The sequence below is a fragment of the Poecile atricapillus genome, chromosome 2 (genome assembly GCF_030490865.1).
Source record: "Poecile atricapillus isolate bPoeAtr1 chromosome 2, bPoeAtr1.hap1, whole genome shotgun sequence".
Taxonomy (NCBI): Eukaryota; Metazoa; Chordata; class Aves; order Passeriformes; family Paridae; genus Poecile; species Poecile atricapillus.
In genome coordinates, this window is record NC_081250.1 from 15291800 (window position 1) to 15308226 (window position 16427).

The 16427-nt window shown below is 38.9% G+C and overlaps 1 protein-coding gene across 2 annotated transcripts in view; it reads right to left on the reverse strand.

Annotated features, from left to right (window-relative positions):
• SVIL (supervillin) overlaps positions 1-16427 on the reverse strand; it is a 134494-nt gene that overhangs the window by 102335 nt on the left and 15732 nt on the right. The window contains exon 2 of one of the 2 annotated variants that reach the window (XM_058830679.1): positions 3910-3997. The exons of the other annotated variant lie outside the window; for it this stretch is intronic. The gene's annotated coding sequence lies outside the window, so the exon portion shown is untranslated. The remainder of the gene's footprint in view (positions 1-3909; positions 3998-16427) is intronic. 2 annotated transcript variants of the gene reach the window in all.

The following is a 16427-nucleotide window of genomic DNA, read 5'->3' on the forward strand; positions in this document are numbered from 1 at the left end:
CCACCAGATAACCTAAGATTCATAACTCTGCGATACAACCACAAGTGTATTTTGGAAGTGTTGCTTGTGGTTGTTGAAATAAACAGAGTACTCTCTCTCCTGCCTCCCTTCTGTTTTTAGAAAAGGTATCAGTTGCAAGTCACAAACACCAAGATTTGCAGACGCTACTAATGAAATCAGAATGCACAATTCAAAGAAATTAGGAAAAGCAGTATAATTAAATCATTGCTTCTCAGATTTCTTGACCTTCTCTTGCTTTGCAGCGTGGCTTTATAGCAAAACATTTGAGTCACAACAGTTTGGGGGGAAGCACATTCCTAAGGTTGAAAATTTCTGATGTTTTCTGTAGGGCACTATAATAAAAGCTTTGGGAAGAGGCACGAGTAATCCAGACTCCAGAAACAAAAGTAAAATCTTTCAGTGAATGGAAATTAGGGACAAATAACCCAGGTGGACAAGCTGCTCCTCAAAAGCCATATTACAGAAAGAAGTGCAGTGTCAGAACTGAATGGATTGGTGGCTTCATCCAAAGTTTATAGTTCTCAAAAAGTCGGGACAGTGTTTTGACCATAATGAATAGCTAAAGACATTTCGCCACAGCCCAGGCCATGTGCAGAGATACATGTTAACTTTTGGGACTGACAACAGGCATAGATAGTTTCTTTCCTACCAATAATTATTAGTCTGAAGAAAAATGCAGCAGTAAGGAAGATGCTTTTGCACTCTTTCTATTCCACCCTTCTTCACCTGGCATCTTCATTAAAAATTTCCAATGGTCTAAATAAAATTCATGACAACAAAAATCAAGTTTTGAGGATGCCTTCAAGTAATGCAATCCCAATGCCTGAGAGGAACTGTATGAGAAAATGACATAACCCTTGTCCTTACCAACAAGATAGAAGGGAAAGAGCTGGTAGACCTTTAAGTGAACTGAAGACCTCAACTATCTGCACAAGACACCAGGCTAAAACCAACATTAACTCTCCCATCCTCAGATAAACTGAGCGTGTGTAACACTGCCAGAGAATATCAGGCACAAATCCTATACCAAAAAAAGCACATTTTAAGAAAAACATTATCATATGCTTTGTAAGAGCAAACCTCTTTTGACATAACATTTCCTGTAAGCCTGGCTTTTGCAAAAACTCCAGTGCCATTGTCCTGGAACAGTAAAATGCAGAAGTTGAAGCAAACTGTTCTCAAAACAGCAAAACAAAAAAATAACCCAAACTGCTGGGTCAGCAGTGGATTGTGAGGCACTGCATGCAGTATTTTTTAAAACAGTGCAAGCATTAATAATTCAGCTTACAAAGTATTTGGAAAAGCAGCCGAATTGAAACCACAGTAAAGAGGAACAATACTGGTATCCTAGAAAATAAACAGGAAATACATCCCATCCTCAGAGGGGTGAAGATGAAGTTTTCAGTTAGGCTAGCAAGAACATTAACCTGAAGGGGACTGCTGCAGAGACATAGGATTTACAAAAGCTGGGCATCCCCAATGTTCCACTTCTATTCTAGATGGCAGAAATGAACCCATTCACTGTTTTTCAAGCTACATTAGCCAGTAAGAGTTGGCTGAAATTTATGTAATAAAAAATACACCAGTATTAGAAGGATCACTGTATGTTTCTTCACACATAAGCAAGACTGCTAAAATGTCCAGCAAGACAGCACATGAACTTGCACATGAAGCCTTGGCTTTGTTGACTTTGTGGAAGCTATGCAATCCAGACAGCACATGATAAATGGTATGCTGCTAGTAAAGTTAGCATACTATAAATTTAAACAAAATAAAAAAAATATCCATGAACTGTTTCAACTGTCATGTTATAAAAAGAGGGTATAAGTGACTCATCTGATTGTGTACATTTCCCAGACTCTAGATGCAACTCCAACAATGAAGCAGAAAGCTGGTCATGACCTCCAGAAATCAACATTTTTTTCCCATCATTTTTCAGCCTGATCATCTGAAGTCCATGTAATTGCTTAATGAATATATATTTTAAGGCAGCAACAGGTACACTAAATTCTGCACAGTATTCCAAGATGCTATGGAAAAACATGAACACATTAATCTGAAGACTGTATCCAAATAGCCCATGGCTTATTTATCTGACAAGCTCCAGCTATGTCACATCAAGTGTGTAAATTGCACACTGTTAATAAACACTAGTACTGTAAATTCTCTGCTACAAAAAACCTCTTTTTTTATGGCTGATTTTTTAAAAATAGCTGAATACTCTTTCACATGGTCTCATCTTCTGAAGCTTACAACCATTTTATGGTGGTATATACTAAGAAAAATGTTCAGCAAGAAATTCTCTGAAGGTTTGACTTGAGTCTTTGTTGAAAGATGTCCATCTTACCCTTAAAAAACTAAATTCCCATGCTATTCTCATAATTTTCAGTACTTGCATTAGTCTTGCAAGAACACTCAACTTCTGCTCACCTTCATTAAGTTATTCACTGCATAGGAAGTATGCAGCTAGTAACTGATGTGATGTGCTTGCTCTAACATTTTTGGAGGAGACTTTATTCATATGCTTTAATCCTGAATTGCCAAGATTCAGTTCATGCTTTCCATGATTTTTCCCAAACTAGTTGGGGGAGAGGCCACTTGAATTTGTTTTCTGGAGGGACCCCACTTGGAGGTTTTCTCCCAAATTTGCCCTAGACCAGGACATGATCCAAGCTCAAATCTTCAGGAAACAAGGTTAGGTTTTGCTTTTCTACTGCAAGGCCTTACAACTTTCCAGGCTTTCTAGCACATGTAAGAGTAAGCACTGTTCCCAGTCTCTCACTTTCCTTCTTTTTAAGAAAGATGTTAAAGCCAGAAATAGATGATTTCATTCAAACTTCTACTCTTTACACAGTGTTCTCCCAGACTTCAGAAGCTATGACAAATTGCAAGGAAAACAGCTCTCACATAATCCTGGAGCAAAAACTGAAATGGTGTCTTTCATACCTCTGGGAGAAAACTTAGGCTACATGTGGCAAGAGAACTAATGGGATGGCAGCTCTTGACTGGCAGTATGACCAGAATTAGACATCAATTCTGTTTTAGGAAGGTTAAAAGATAGATCATCTATATATTAATTTTGCTGATTCAAAACCACTGAGACATTCCTGATCACATCCAAGAAATCACATCTCTCCAGTGACAAAAATTATACAATTCACCAAGAGAAAGATTTTACAGAAAACGCTTTACAGAAATTTTGCAAGCTCTGCCTTTGTGGGACCAACAGAACCTGCTGTGCACTTGCAAACACAAAAAAGTCCCTTTTGTTCTTGGTTTGTGTTCATATAGGGAAATGTGAACACAAACCAAGCTTTTCCATAGCTAAGAATTGAAAAAAACCCTGAATCAAATCTAAACTGCAAACATTTAATCAAAAGTCTGCAACATGAAGACTGGTTACATGAAAAAAAGTACAGATCTGTAATTAATTATAATGTTACATTTGAAGGAATTGTACATGATCTAGAATGGTTGCAGCTACTCTGTTTTACAATATTTGAAAGAAGGAATAATAGAAAGACTGGAACAGGAGGTCCATCTTAGCTGCCTGCTGCCTCACAGTTCTGAGAAGTTTCAGGAACTCTTATTCCTACTCCCTTATTGAATAACATTTCTTGTCAAGACAGCATTAGCATCTCCTAGGTATTTAAATGCCAGTCAGCTTTTCTGAAGGTCCTATGGGCTACTCTGGAATCTTAACTACTACATCACTGCATTTTATTAAAGTACATATGCACTAGAAGGCACACACAGATTCTTCTTTAAATGTTTGATACAAACACCCCCAGAAAAAAAAAAAAAAAAAAAAAAAGAAAAAGAAAAAAGATTAACAACAATCCATAGTTCTTGGTTCAGATCTGCATCTATTTTTCAGCAAAGGTTTACCTTAAATCCCAGCCATCCAGTCCTGACCCTCTAGGTACAACTGCATCACCTTGCCCAGGTGGCTCACAGTCCAAAGGCAGTTCTCCTTCTACAAGAAACAGCACAAAAAAGCATGGGTAAGAATCACAGTGCATCCCAGGCTATGGCAACCATTTCAAAACTAGCAGGCAGCTGCACAAAGGGGATGAACTGATTAACTGCAAGGGCAGACACAGCTTAGAGCATATTGCTACCTTGCCCATTTATATAGACAAGAACTGAACTTTCCCTTAGCCACCCCACAGGAAGTATTTATTATTATATATTATATCATAATATATATCAATATTATAATATTGATATATCAGTACATATATTGATCATATATATCGATATATATTGATATACAATATCTATCTATCTAATTTTTATTTTATATATATATATCAGTCTGTCAATAAGGTCAGGCAGCACTGGAGATAATAACAAAACCCAAAGCATCTATCAAAATACTAATACTCTCAAAATCCTTAATTTTAAACATCACTGGATGCAACTGAAAAAGCCAATTCTCATTCTAGAACCACAGCAATCAGGAGACAGACACAAGACTTCTCCTAATATAGAGCACTTGGCCTATTCAAGCAGCTCTGCAAACAACACTGCCACATGGCCTGATTTCTGATCCCCACACCTTGAAACACAACTGGTTTTATTTTGTTCTTTGGCAAATACAAAATACCTCTGGCTGTGCCTGTAACATTATTTGCAGGGTGATTCAGCCCATGTGGATACTCATGTTGATTAAGTGTTCAAGTTAGATTGTTTCAAACAAGCTGAATTACCCCAGCACCACATTGTCCTTTCAGACACCAATCCCCGAACCTATAAAAACTTAAAATAACCAACTCCTCTGGGATTCTTACTCCATTCTGTACCACATGCACTTGCTTCTTTCCACAGAGAGTGAAGAGTTCTCCAAAGCAGACCAGAAGCAGTCTGTGCTATTGCATGGATTATTGTCTCTCTCCTCTTAGATCTGGTAAGTGAAATAACATTTTTAGTCTTGCTCAGCTCAGGCTCAGCTCACCTGTGTATGTTTACGTGCCAAACATACTGTTTGCACTTTCACAACTGCTTTATTCAATTTATTTTTTTTAATCTATTAGGAGGTACAAAATGAAGTCATGATTTCCTATGTGACTAGAGCAACAACTTTCAAGAGCAGTCAGGTCACTGCTCTGCTTCCTGCAGCTGCTGAACATGTCAGACTCTAATAACAGCATGTAGAGAAGAGGTCAAAACAAAAATAATTCACTGAAAAGACAGGTAAGACAGAAATTTTGCCTGAGTTGGGAAAAATTCTGATTTTGGAAGACAAGCAGATGCTCAGAGTACCTTAGAATGCATTGTCCCTAATGCTATATAATTGTTCACAACAATCAAACCAAGAGAGTTTTTAAGATCTACCCATATCTATCTCTGTATTTCAGGGAGGAAACTAGCTTAGAATTCCAAGAACATGGTAAATCACATGCTATTGTTTTCACATTTCCAACTTCCATTCCCCTCAAATGAGCACTCCTGCACTTCAGAAGAGTAAATGAGTGGGCACTTCAGTGTGGTAGGAAAGGTGAAGAAAAATGATGGTCAACAATCAATAGTTGGAAGAAAGACAAATTACTTTTTCCACCATCACATAATTCTTGGTTCCAAATTCCTTCTTGCTACTTAACCATAGGGCTGCCTGATTACTTCTGCTGATCCTACTTTCTTCCTCTTTAAGTATCAGTATTTTTAGAAAAACAGAAAAGAAAGGATTTGAAATCCAGCTATCATTTTGGTCAACTACTTCAGAGACTTCCTGGAAGCAACTTGAAGTGGGAAGAGGGGACATTTATAATGCAGAGAACACATTAAACCAGGTGCACATTACCACTGTCCCACTAATACATTTTTTTAATTCTCCCCTTTTTTGGCAAATGCTACATTTGTGTATTGGAACAAGAGAGAGAAGACTAGGGTGCTGCAGTTTTGAAGGCCTGCAGCTTTGAAGCCTGCCAAAGTCTACCCTTTTAAAGGAACTTTCAATAACTGGTGTGAGTTGAAATATCTTGACAGAGATATTTGGGATTTTTATTTATTTATTTATTTATTTATTTTCCTATGTCATTATATTCTACAGATCTGTGATAGTGCCAGGAGTCTTACGAGAAGTTTTGGCAGGAACACATGACAAGACAAATGTAAGACCTAACAAATACAGGGCATCTACCAGGAAACATTTGAAATTGAAATCAAAATGTGAGGGTTGGAAATTGAATTCTAATCTTTCCAAGACTGACCTTGGCTGCAAGAACTCTCTCTGCAGTTCATCTCAGAAATGCCTGGCAAGCCACTTGAACTGTATGGCTGATAACTCCTGCATTTTGAGAATTTAGAACAAGAGCAGGAAAAGAAACTGCAAATACTAATTTTGCCTTTTTGATGGACTCTTTATTACACAACAGACAGATACCAGAATTAGTCGGTACATCATGAAGGAAAGACAGACATGAAAATATCATTTGGATACTTCATATTGTAAACTAGAAAGAGGGACTAGAGGGTAATCATCTCTGTTCAGCCATGAAGATCCATCATTTTTGATCCTAGAGAATAATAATATTTGTTCTTCCAGAGAAATATTCTTGTAGGAGCACAAAGCATCAACACTTGTACTGATTTAACACTCAACAGCTGAACCAAGACTGTCACTATGTGCAGGAGACATAAAGCTGCCCTGCAAGAATCTGCAGTGATCCATCAGGTTGCTCACTAGGCTGCCTACACCTATACCACCCTTCTTTTCTTCAAGATAAGCCTCCTAGTTCCTGAGCTCTTACATGCAGATTTTGATGAGTTCCACTGAAATAAATTAAGGTTACATGCCTCCAAACCAGAAAAGGATAGGAAAAGGAAAGCAATTTTTAAGATGTTTTATTTGTTACTTGATGTCTTATATCACATCAGTTTTGCAAAGCCATCACCTTTTCAGGCTCTTGCCCAACCAAATGAAGCCAAACACCACAGAGATGTTTTGATAGAGCCCCATTCTGCAAAGCCTTGGTACATTTTCATTTCTTACAGGGGAAAAAAAAAATGCAGCTTGAAAAAACTTGGGAAAGAGGTAGAAGAGTGCAATATCTTTCCTGTGAAGCCAGGAATCCTCACAGGGAGTTCAATTAAATCAGAGTCTAGCAGCTCCTTCACACTATCTCAGCTGAGGTGTTATCCTTCTTAATGCTCCAGAGGCATTAACACAGCATACTGGGCAGCAGCCAGGTGCAAAGGAGATTTCCAGACTGCTGATTTTCCTTTTACTATGTCACCTCCTACTTCTACCTCACCAAAAAGAAAGGCCACAAAGCTGTTTATCAGTCCAAGTCTCTTGAACACTCAGAATATCACTTAAGAACAGCAACATTCTGCTTTATGCCCACATTTACCCTCTACATCGGTGCAAGCCTGTAAACTCTAAACATCCCATGTTCTTTTATTTTTCTGAGGCATTTCAGAAGAACTCTACACAAGATTAACAGGATACAGGCACTTTTTTTTGTAGTCAGTTCTCAAAGAAAACATTCAAGAGCTCAAACACACCCTCCTGGGGTATTTCCACCATCTTACTTAAATTGTGATGTATCCTGCCCCAGTCAGCAGGGCTCTGCTTCAGTGCATTTCCTCCCATCTCACAACACCGCTGCACCTCACCCATCAGCTCCAGTGCCCCTGCCCAGTGATGTCTGCAGGAACAAACTGCTTTTGCAGTTCCTGCTGAGGAAAGAATCTCTGCAAGTGTCGTGGCAGAATCGTACTTTACTGTGCTTCCCTCAACACCCAAAAGGGAAGCCGCCCACCTGGAAGTTACCAGCTCAGTTCTCAGGAAGCTGACTCCTACTCTAAAAATAATAGATGCATCTGCAATTCTCCCACCATGCCCTTAAGAGGTACAGTGCACACGCTAAGGATGACTCTGGGAAATACCCTGGCATATAGAAACATGAACCAAAAAGTCATGGCATTGCAATGAAAGATGAATGTTTGATGTGCACGCTGGAGCAAGTGACTGGGCACATTCATGCTTACCACATCAAAGTACTCATACTGGTATTTGCCTTATATTTGTTAGGCAAGGTGAATTAAAAGAAGGAAGCTCAGAAAAGTCCTTTAGCCAAGCAAGTCACAAGACACTTAAATGTTAAGTTTTTTCCATAGTAACAGGCTATGGTTTCTCTTAGAATCTGGTTTCAAAGTTGATGAAATAGGATTCTGCAAGAAACTCTATACCACAGCACAGAAGCTCCCATCATACACTGACCTCTAGTGTAATAAAGACTCAAAACATCAGAAGTCTCTTCAAAGACTTAGAAAAATTATCAGTTTTTTCCCCAGAACTCTGGAGAATATTTTCATGCAATAAAACAGACTCAAGTCAGAAGGGCCTCCCAGGATTACTCTCAATTGTTTAAGAAAACTGGAGCATGGGTGAAAGAACTTAAATTGTTCTACGGATGTGAAGCTCCTGCTGTGTTTACATAAAGTAATTTACATCAAAGCTGCATTTAATTTCTTTGAACCCAGCTGAATTTAACACCTATGCATTCTGAATGTACAGATTTGTTTCTTAACTACAGTTTTACAAAGCTAAATTAAAAAAAAGAAAACAAGCATTTCAAGTAGAAACAGTCAGGTTGGGCAAGTCCTGTATCAGACAAATCACAATTAAATCACCCCAGATTCTGCACCAGACTCTCAAAGTGCCTGTGGACACAGCAGCTGACTCAGATGTACTTCCTGCAGCCAGCACCGAAGACACGAAGTTTGCTGGAAATGCAATATAGAAATCTGCATGAGTCCTCACTCCCTTTAGACACAGGGCTCCCAGGCAGACTGGGGTGAGAGAGGGGCTGCTTGGTTTGGATTAGCAGCTTTTGAAGAGGGTAAAAACACAACCAACCAACACTAAACAAAAAAAAAACACAAAAAAAAAATTAAGTTCAGAAACTGTTCCAAACAAAAATAGTTTCCCCACAACTTTTAAGATTAAAGAATCTGCATTTTTTTATGGGCTAACTAGAGTTTTATGACAAGAATTACTTAATTAGAGCATAGCCAATTCTAAGAGAACAGAACAATTGAAATGGATGCCTGAATTATTTAAGCATGTATGCCACTTGTATGCCACTTCTGTCCACTCCCTACATACTGCCCCTGGACAACAAATCCCAGAGATGTTTCCTTTACTTCAGACCATTTATCACTCCTCCTTTAGAAGCAAGGAATCATTCAGAAGCTGTTTCCAAGTGAAGTGATATTTTCAATGTGAGCAAGCTTTCCCATGTCTGGTATATGTGGCTATATTGGAACAAGAGCTTTGACATGCACTCTAGAGTAGCAGCTCTAATAAATTATCTTTTGAACAAGACTTTAAAAGTCAGAAATATTAAATTCAGAGAGTTAAGCACAGCATGAAAGCAGCCATCATAATGGATGCAGGAAGTATTTAGAAGTCATCTCAGAAGTAAATGTTTGAAACTAAGTTCAGATGAACTAGAGGAGGTCCTTTACAGTCATTTACATTTGCAGTCCCAGAATTGACTGAGAAGATAAACTTGGCAGTGAGGACCAAATTTATAATATTGGTTTCTAGCTGTGAGTATCAGAATTCAATAAACCCTTATCTGTAATGACAGTATCTAAAATATAGCTTTAAATGACTTAAAGCCCCACTTCTCAAACCTACACAATTTCAGATCACTTCTGAAATACATGCAAGTCAGTAGGAACACAACTATTAATATCTGCCACTTGCCTTCTGCACAGCAGTGGGGTTTTCACCAGACCAACACTCAAGTTCCACCACAGCATGAGTTGTGACCTGGATCCTGACTCGGATTTTTGAATATACTGTATGTATCCTGCAATCTCAAACTGGCAGCCTCTCTGTCAGACCAAGGTGATAGCACCAAGTATGCAGGCTTTAATGAAGTACAGCACCCTTCATGCAATTTGGTAATCGCTCTAGAAGAACAAGGACTTCCAGCTTCTGGCCCAGAATGTTCCAGGTCAAATCTTACACCTAAGAATTGCTTTTGTTTTCTTTTCTCTATCACACTTATTTTATATGCAAGAACTCTCACTGCAGCTATAGCATGGAGACAAACAGTAGCACTTATGATTTACAAGGATATTGGTGACCATGTTAGATCACTTCAGGCAGAGTTGAGTAAGATTCATGTTTTAATAGGAGAGCTCCTGCTTTCAGCCACTCGGCCACACTTTGTTCACAATACAAGGAAGCCAACTCAGGCACCTACTTACCTCACATGCAACCCAAACATCACTCAAACAAGAAATTACATTGAGAAATCTCTTTGCTTTATTAGAAACCCCTTTAGCCTTATAGTCAACTCTAATTTCTACCCAGAAAACAGTTTACCACCAAGTAGGAAAGCACAATATGATTCCCGCAGCTCCAAGGGAGGAAGAACTGAGGCACAGAGCACACCAGACCCCTGAATTAGTGACAGGAGAACTGTGTGAGTGAGCTCCAGCAGCTTGCACAACAGATTCTTCCCATTGTGTTTGACAGAATGTGTCCTTCCAACTATTTTCTCTTTAAATTCTTGTATTTAATTCAATACATGTGGTGAGGGGAATGACTTTTAGAACAGTGATGTGCACCAGTACACAGATGTTCCACATTTGTCATGTCACATGAACCTTGTGGCTAACACCCAACCTTTAAAAGTCTAAAAGGCCTCCTACATAAAGCTCCACATGATATATTTGTTCCTAGAAGAACACCAGACAATATATTAGATTGCTGGAGACAGGTTTCTCCAATATCATTCTTATTAAAACACAAAACAAAATAAAAAAAAGACAAAACAAAAAAACCCCACCTGCAACTTCTTGATTTCAAGAAGTTAAAAAAAAACCTCAGACAAACAAAACAAAAAAAAACATAACTAGGCACAGAAATTTAGTCAAGTGGTAGGTTAGACAAGATTTGTCAGAGCTAGGAGAAAGCCCTTCAGATTGAATTAACTGTAATGTATTGTTTAAAGAAAATGCACATATGCTACATGCAATCACATCCAGAATATTTTTGGCTAACCCTTTTACTAAAAAAACTTCAAAAATACAGAAGCGACACAGTTTATAACCAGCACAGAGCTCCAAAATCTTCACTCAAAAGAAGTTTCTTAGTTTCTTTCCTCCCAAATGAATTCAAACAGAAAAATAGACCATAGAAATTGATGCCAGAATACATGACCTAGGCCCTCATACTCTTACTTTCAGCACAGCTTTCATAATGTTTATAATTTAAAAGGCTGTCCATCGAGAAATTTGTGTGCATCCAGCAATTTGTGTGCCCAGGATTGGTGAAATGCTCCATTCTAAGTTCTGTATTAGGCCCCTGATATACTAGCAGCTACAGATTGTGTGAGACATCACACAACTGTGACCAACTGAATATTTTACCAAATTGCAATATAACACCATGCAATGATTTGTTTCAGGCACTAACTCCTGAGCTATCTTTATGAAAGGGCAGTAGTCTTTATACAGAAATGTGCTGTAGTTGACAGATCACTACCTATGCAAAAATCACATTTCTAAGGAAAGTTAGCTCAAGTTAAGCATGAATTCCTCATGGAATGGACCCAGCTTACACCTGAAGATCTACAGTTGTGACCAGTTCAGTATGTTTGGATTTCGGTATACACTAGAAAGCATCTATTAATAGAAAGCACATACTAGAAAGTAACTATTAATTCATAGATCAGTATTTGCAAACAAACAATAAATTCAAGTAGAATAAATCTAAAGCCACTTCCTATCAGTTACTGCATTTGACAGACCTGTGGTCAGCACCCTGCATAACACAAGAGAGGTTTCAATTTCTTGCTGGCAGAAGCCTGTGTGACCTTGGCGAAGTCACCGGGGTTGGTCTGTGGCTCCATGGCAATCTCAGCCAGCTGCTGGCTGCCAGATTCCCACTCCTCTCCCTTCCCTGCTCCACAACATGTTTGACCCTGCACTGACTCATTTCAGACCAGCAACCATAAAAATAATTCAATTGCTCTCGTACATATTGAGCGCAGATGACTCAGTGTGGGGTCAGGAGAGCAGAGCGGGGCAAAGGGGAAAGCTGGTACGTGTGGGTGAGAACATAGTAGCCAGCCCCCAAAACCCAGCTCCCAGTCTATCATTCCAGATAAAGGGAACTCTTCAATTTCACAGGAGTCTGGGGAGCATAAATAACAAAAGGTTAAAAAAGCACCGAGATTCATTTTAACTCACCAAAGCAATTTTTTTTTAGATTATTTGTCTAAGGAAGGGATTTTTTTTTCTATAGAACACCCATTTTGGTGTAAGTCTTTGGCTTCCATCACTCAAATTTCCAAGCTCTACAGGGATTTGAGTAAGAGATTTTGTGAAGTAAAATAAAGCTTACAAAGGGATCCATGCTGATGCAGAGACTCCAGGACAGGTCTGTTTTGCAGGAAGCTCCAGTACAAGGGATGCAAAAGGGAAAAGGCACAGAATGGGACTTCACACACAAGATCACCATTTGCTGCTGTTTCTTTCTGTGATTCCTTCTGTGTCTGGGTGTGGAGCATTACACAGATTTATCTGGACAAGTACAAATTCCTGTATCAGAAGTATGCATTGCACTTTAGCTCAACTAGAAAAAGACCTAGCACAAAAAAAAAAAGGTAAGACAGTCCTGAGGATGTTCACTTGAAAAGGTGTCCCCAAAAGAGGGAGCTTGTTTCTTCTTTTTCAAAAAGAAGGAGACACAATCCATTCTTAAAACACCCCAAAAGGAAACTACAGTTTCCTATGATCTCCAGAGTGCTGGCTGTATCTCTATGGCCCTTTGGGGCTGGCTGTCTCAAAGACCAGGCAAGACAAGCCATTAGGATGAAGTCCATAAACTCCATGGCTGAACACCTCAGCTACCTCTCCCCTCCAATACCCATGTTCTGGGGAGCCTTTTGTTCTACTGCAACTGTTGTATTCTTCCTAGTGCTTCTGTTGGTACTGCTCCCTTAGGAGGAGAAGTAGATGGGATAAATGGGATTAGAACAAAGATGTGTTAATAGTACCAAAGCAGAACAAAAAAGGTCACTTCTTATAAATACTCACTTTTAAAAAAGTGAGCATTGCATTGTAAAAGCAATGCTCACTTTATTACCACAATTAGAATACAGCAGAAAGTATTTAGCAATATATATTATCTAGTAGAACTACTAGTAAAAAGCTCACTGAACATTTAAAGGCTATTTTGAATGGATTACCAAAGTGACCTGCTGTAAACATGGCTATATAAGTAAAGAAATTCAGTCCATATCCAGCTATAAGTTTATTTCTTAAGGCATACTTTGTACAACTTTACCATGTATCACCTCACACATACTTTAAGTAATTAAGTATTAACATTTACTCCTCTGCAAAACCTTAAGTAGCCTCTGGAGTCTTTAGTCTCCTTGCTTATTTTATGAAATCACAAAAAATCCAGTCTTATTCATGAGCAAAGCTCTGGAATTTTTCTCACTTAATAGACTACATAATTATGGTAGAGATTATCTTGGCCTGGGGGGTTTGCATAGCTCCTTGCTAACTCTCTCTGCCATTAAAAAGTTTACATTGCTTAACAGTTTATTTATGGACTTAGGTTCTTTTGGTTTAAGATAACTGTCTCAAATTATAACCTAAGCCTTAGATCTGAGCAATTTTGTGGTGCACTTCATTGTGGCTGACAGCAGTCTTGTTAGTCAGTAATACAGCTGTGAATACTGTATGTAGAATAAAATGGTCTGAATTCACTGGAAGCAATCACATTTCCATTCAATTTGCTAGTTTTTTATAAACCTGTTCAGGAGATACCTGTGCTGTTGGCAGGGTAGTGAATAAACAGCGGGAAAAAAAGCAAACGTGATATGCAGATCTTGTAAAGGAAAGTTATGTATGTTTATTACAACACAAGAAGCACTTATGGTAAGATTTTACATTTTCAGAGTCAAATAGTCTGTGCTGACAAATTCAGTTTTGAAAACAGAAGCAAGTACCATAAGTCAGAACACCAGGAAGGCTGGAAGAGCCACAGTTGGATTTGCATATTTAGTTGTTAGCAGCAAGAAGCTTCCAGCAGAACAAGTGACAGAAGAACATTTTTGCCTCCTGTAACTGCTGGGAAAGCTGATTCTCACAGCACGGTTCCAGTGATCCCCACCTGGAGCCTTATCACTGCTGGCAAGCTCAGCCAGCACTCCTCTCCTCCACTGCACAGCTGGGAAGGGATCCTGACAAGCACAGCCCTCCCTGCTCCACACGCTTGAGAAACCGCAGAGCAGGGACATCAGCACATCCTGCCCTGCACTGGGGCTGTCCCCTCGCTTTTCCCCAGCCCCATGGAAATTCCTAACCTGTCTGTCCAGGGCAGATGTTCTGCCAGTTAGCCAGCAGCAGGCAATTGCTTCCTCTGAAACATACACAACAGACACATTTTATTTCTGTTTTCTTAATTGGGTTTTAGGCAACCATGTTTCACTTTAAATGAAGATTGAGGTGTTTTTTAATGCTAGTAAGGAGCCACTGAAAAGCTTAACACAGTGTAGAAAGGCAATGCCCTCTCAGCCAGGTAGGCTGCTATGCTAATGCAAAAAGTAATTATTTGCATCACTGTTGAAATTCATCCAAGTTCAAATGAATTTCCCTACTTACAAGTGAAAAAAGAGCAGGGAAAGAAAATCCCAAACCAACCCTCACAGCAGAATATAAACAAACAGATTAAAACTTCAGGGTTTACAGCAGGAATCCTAGGATCCTAGGAATGAACTCTTGTCTTCAGAATCTTCCTTGCAGTTTAGAGGGTATGTGCTGTAAAACACCCACTTCATGTATCAGCCAACTGGCAGAGCCAAGTGTGCTGGGTTTATGTTATCTCAGTGACTTCTAACCTGCACTTGCACGGCTCTGCTCAGCCAGGCCTTGGTTAGAAACTGGGGCTGTGATATTTGCACAGGCTGAGAAAGTTACCTCTGACAGGGGCCAGTGTGCACTGGGAACCTCTGCTGAGTGCCCCAGGACAGAAACAGTGACCAGAAACACTGACTAGAGTTGGAGATTCAGTCAGGAGTTCAGAGGGCAAATCCCACTGCTTGAGCCCTCACAGGCACACTCACTCCTTAATCTGCAGCTTGAATTCCTTCTACATATCAATTAGATATACCAGAATAAAAGCCAAGCACTAGCTGCATCAACTAGCTCATCCCACAAACCAAATTTTTAAAAAGTGCTGCAACTGCTGCATGTTCTAGACAGTACAAGAGTGGGTATCCCAGTGATAAACAGTCCAAGTTTTACCCAGATCCCTGTATATTCAAACAACTTCAGCAAAGTTGACTAAGATACACCTGGCAAAGAGAAGATTCCTTTTACACCTGTAAATCAGCTACCATTAATTCAAGTCACAGTCATCCATCCTAACTCAGGCAAACACTGATGTCTAATGAGACTTGCAGTCAACTGCCTGCTTAACTGTTTATCTGAGCAGGAGCAATTACAACTTTCAAGATTTTCCCATAAACCCCCTAGAAGAAGAGCACAACTATAATTAAATAAATGGCAAATTTAGCCAAAATAAAATATGGTCTTAGATTTAAAGGTTTCATTATTTAATAGCTCCTTAACAACTAAAATGTGCCATCAGAGATGGTTCCATTGCAATGTCTCTCTTAGCTCCTTTGACAGGGGCATCAATTATGTAGGACATCTTCTGAAAGGGCTGCAAAACCAAATTATAACGTTTGTCTTGTTGAGTAGCAACACTCATGAAGGTGATATTTTATTAGCATGTAAACCAACATCTCCTGCCAGCCTAACAGTACAATGGAGCAGATTTCCACACACGCTTATTAGATTGTCTTCCAAGTCCTCAAAATGAATTTTTGAAACGTTTCTTCAGACTCAGAGATATTTGCATGTTCTGACTTCATAACAATAGCAGTTTTTTTTCCTTCAGAACACACATTACATTATGCAGATTATAGTTCTTAACCACCTCTTAAAAAAACCCCCATATATTCAATAATTCATTATTGCAAGGTAAATTTTATTTTCTTAGATTACCTCACTTCTCTGACTCATTTTTCTGCCATGTTATCTCCTTATTGCAATTTAAGTCTGTGGTGTTCCCAGTACAGAAGTTTCAGTGTTAATACCAAGCTCTAAGGTCTAGAGGAAATCCTTCAAACCATTCTGTTCTCTTTCTCCAAAACAAATCAATTTCACATCAATTTTGATACTTTTGTATCTCCCTGAAATATATGAGGAATACTGAAAGTCAGATGCATCAGTTAATCTCAAGAATGTTTATAAACACAATCTGGAGCATATTTTAAGTAAGGAACTGCTCAGTTTTCACTTCTATTAGTTACTCCAAAGCCATTAGCAGCCATAAGAATTCAATGCTTTAAAGATGC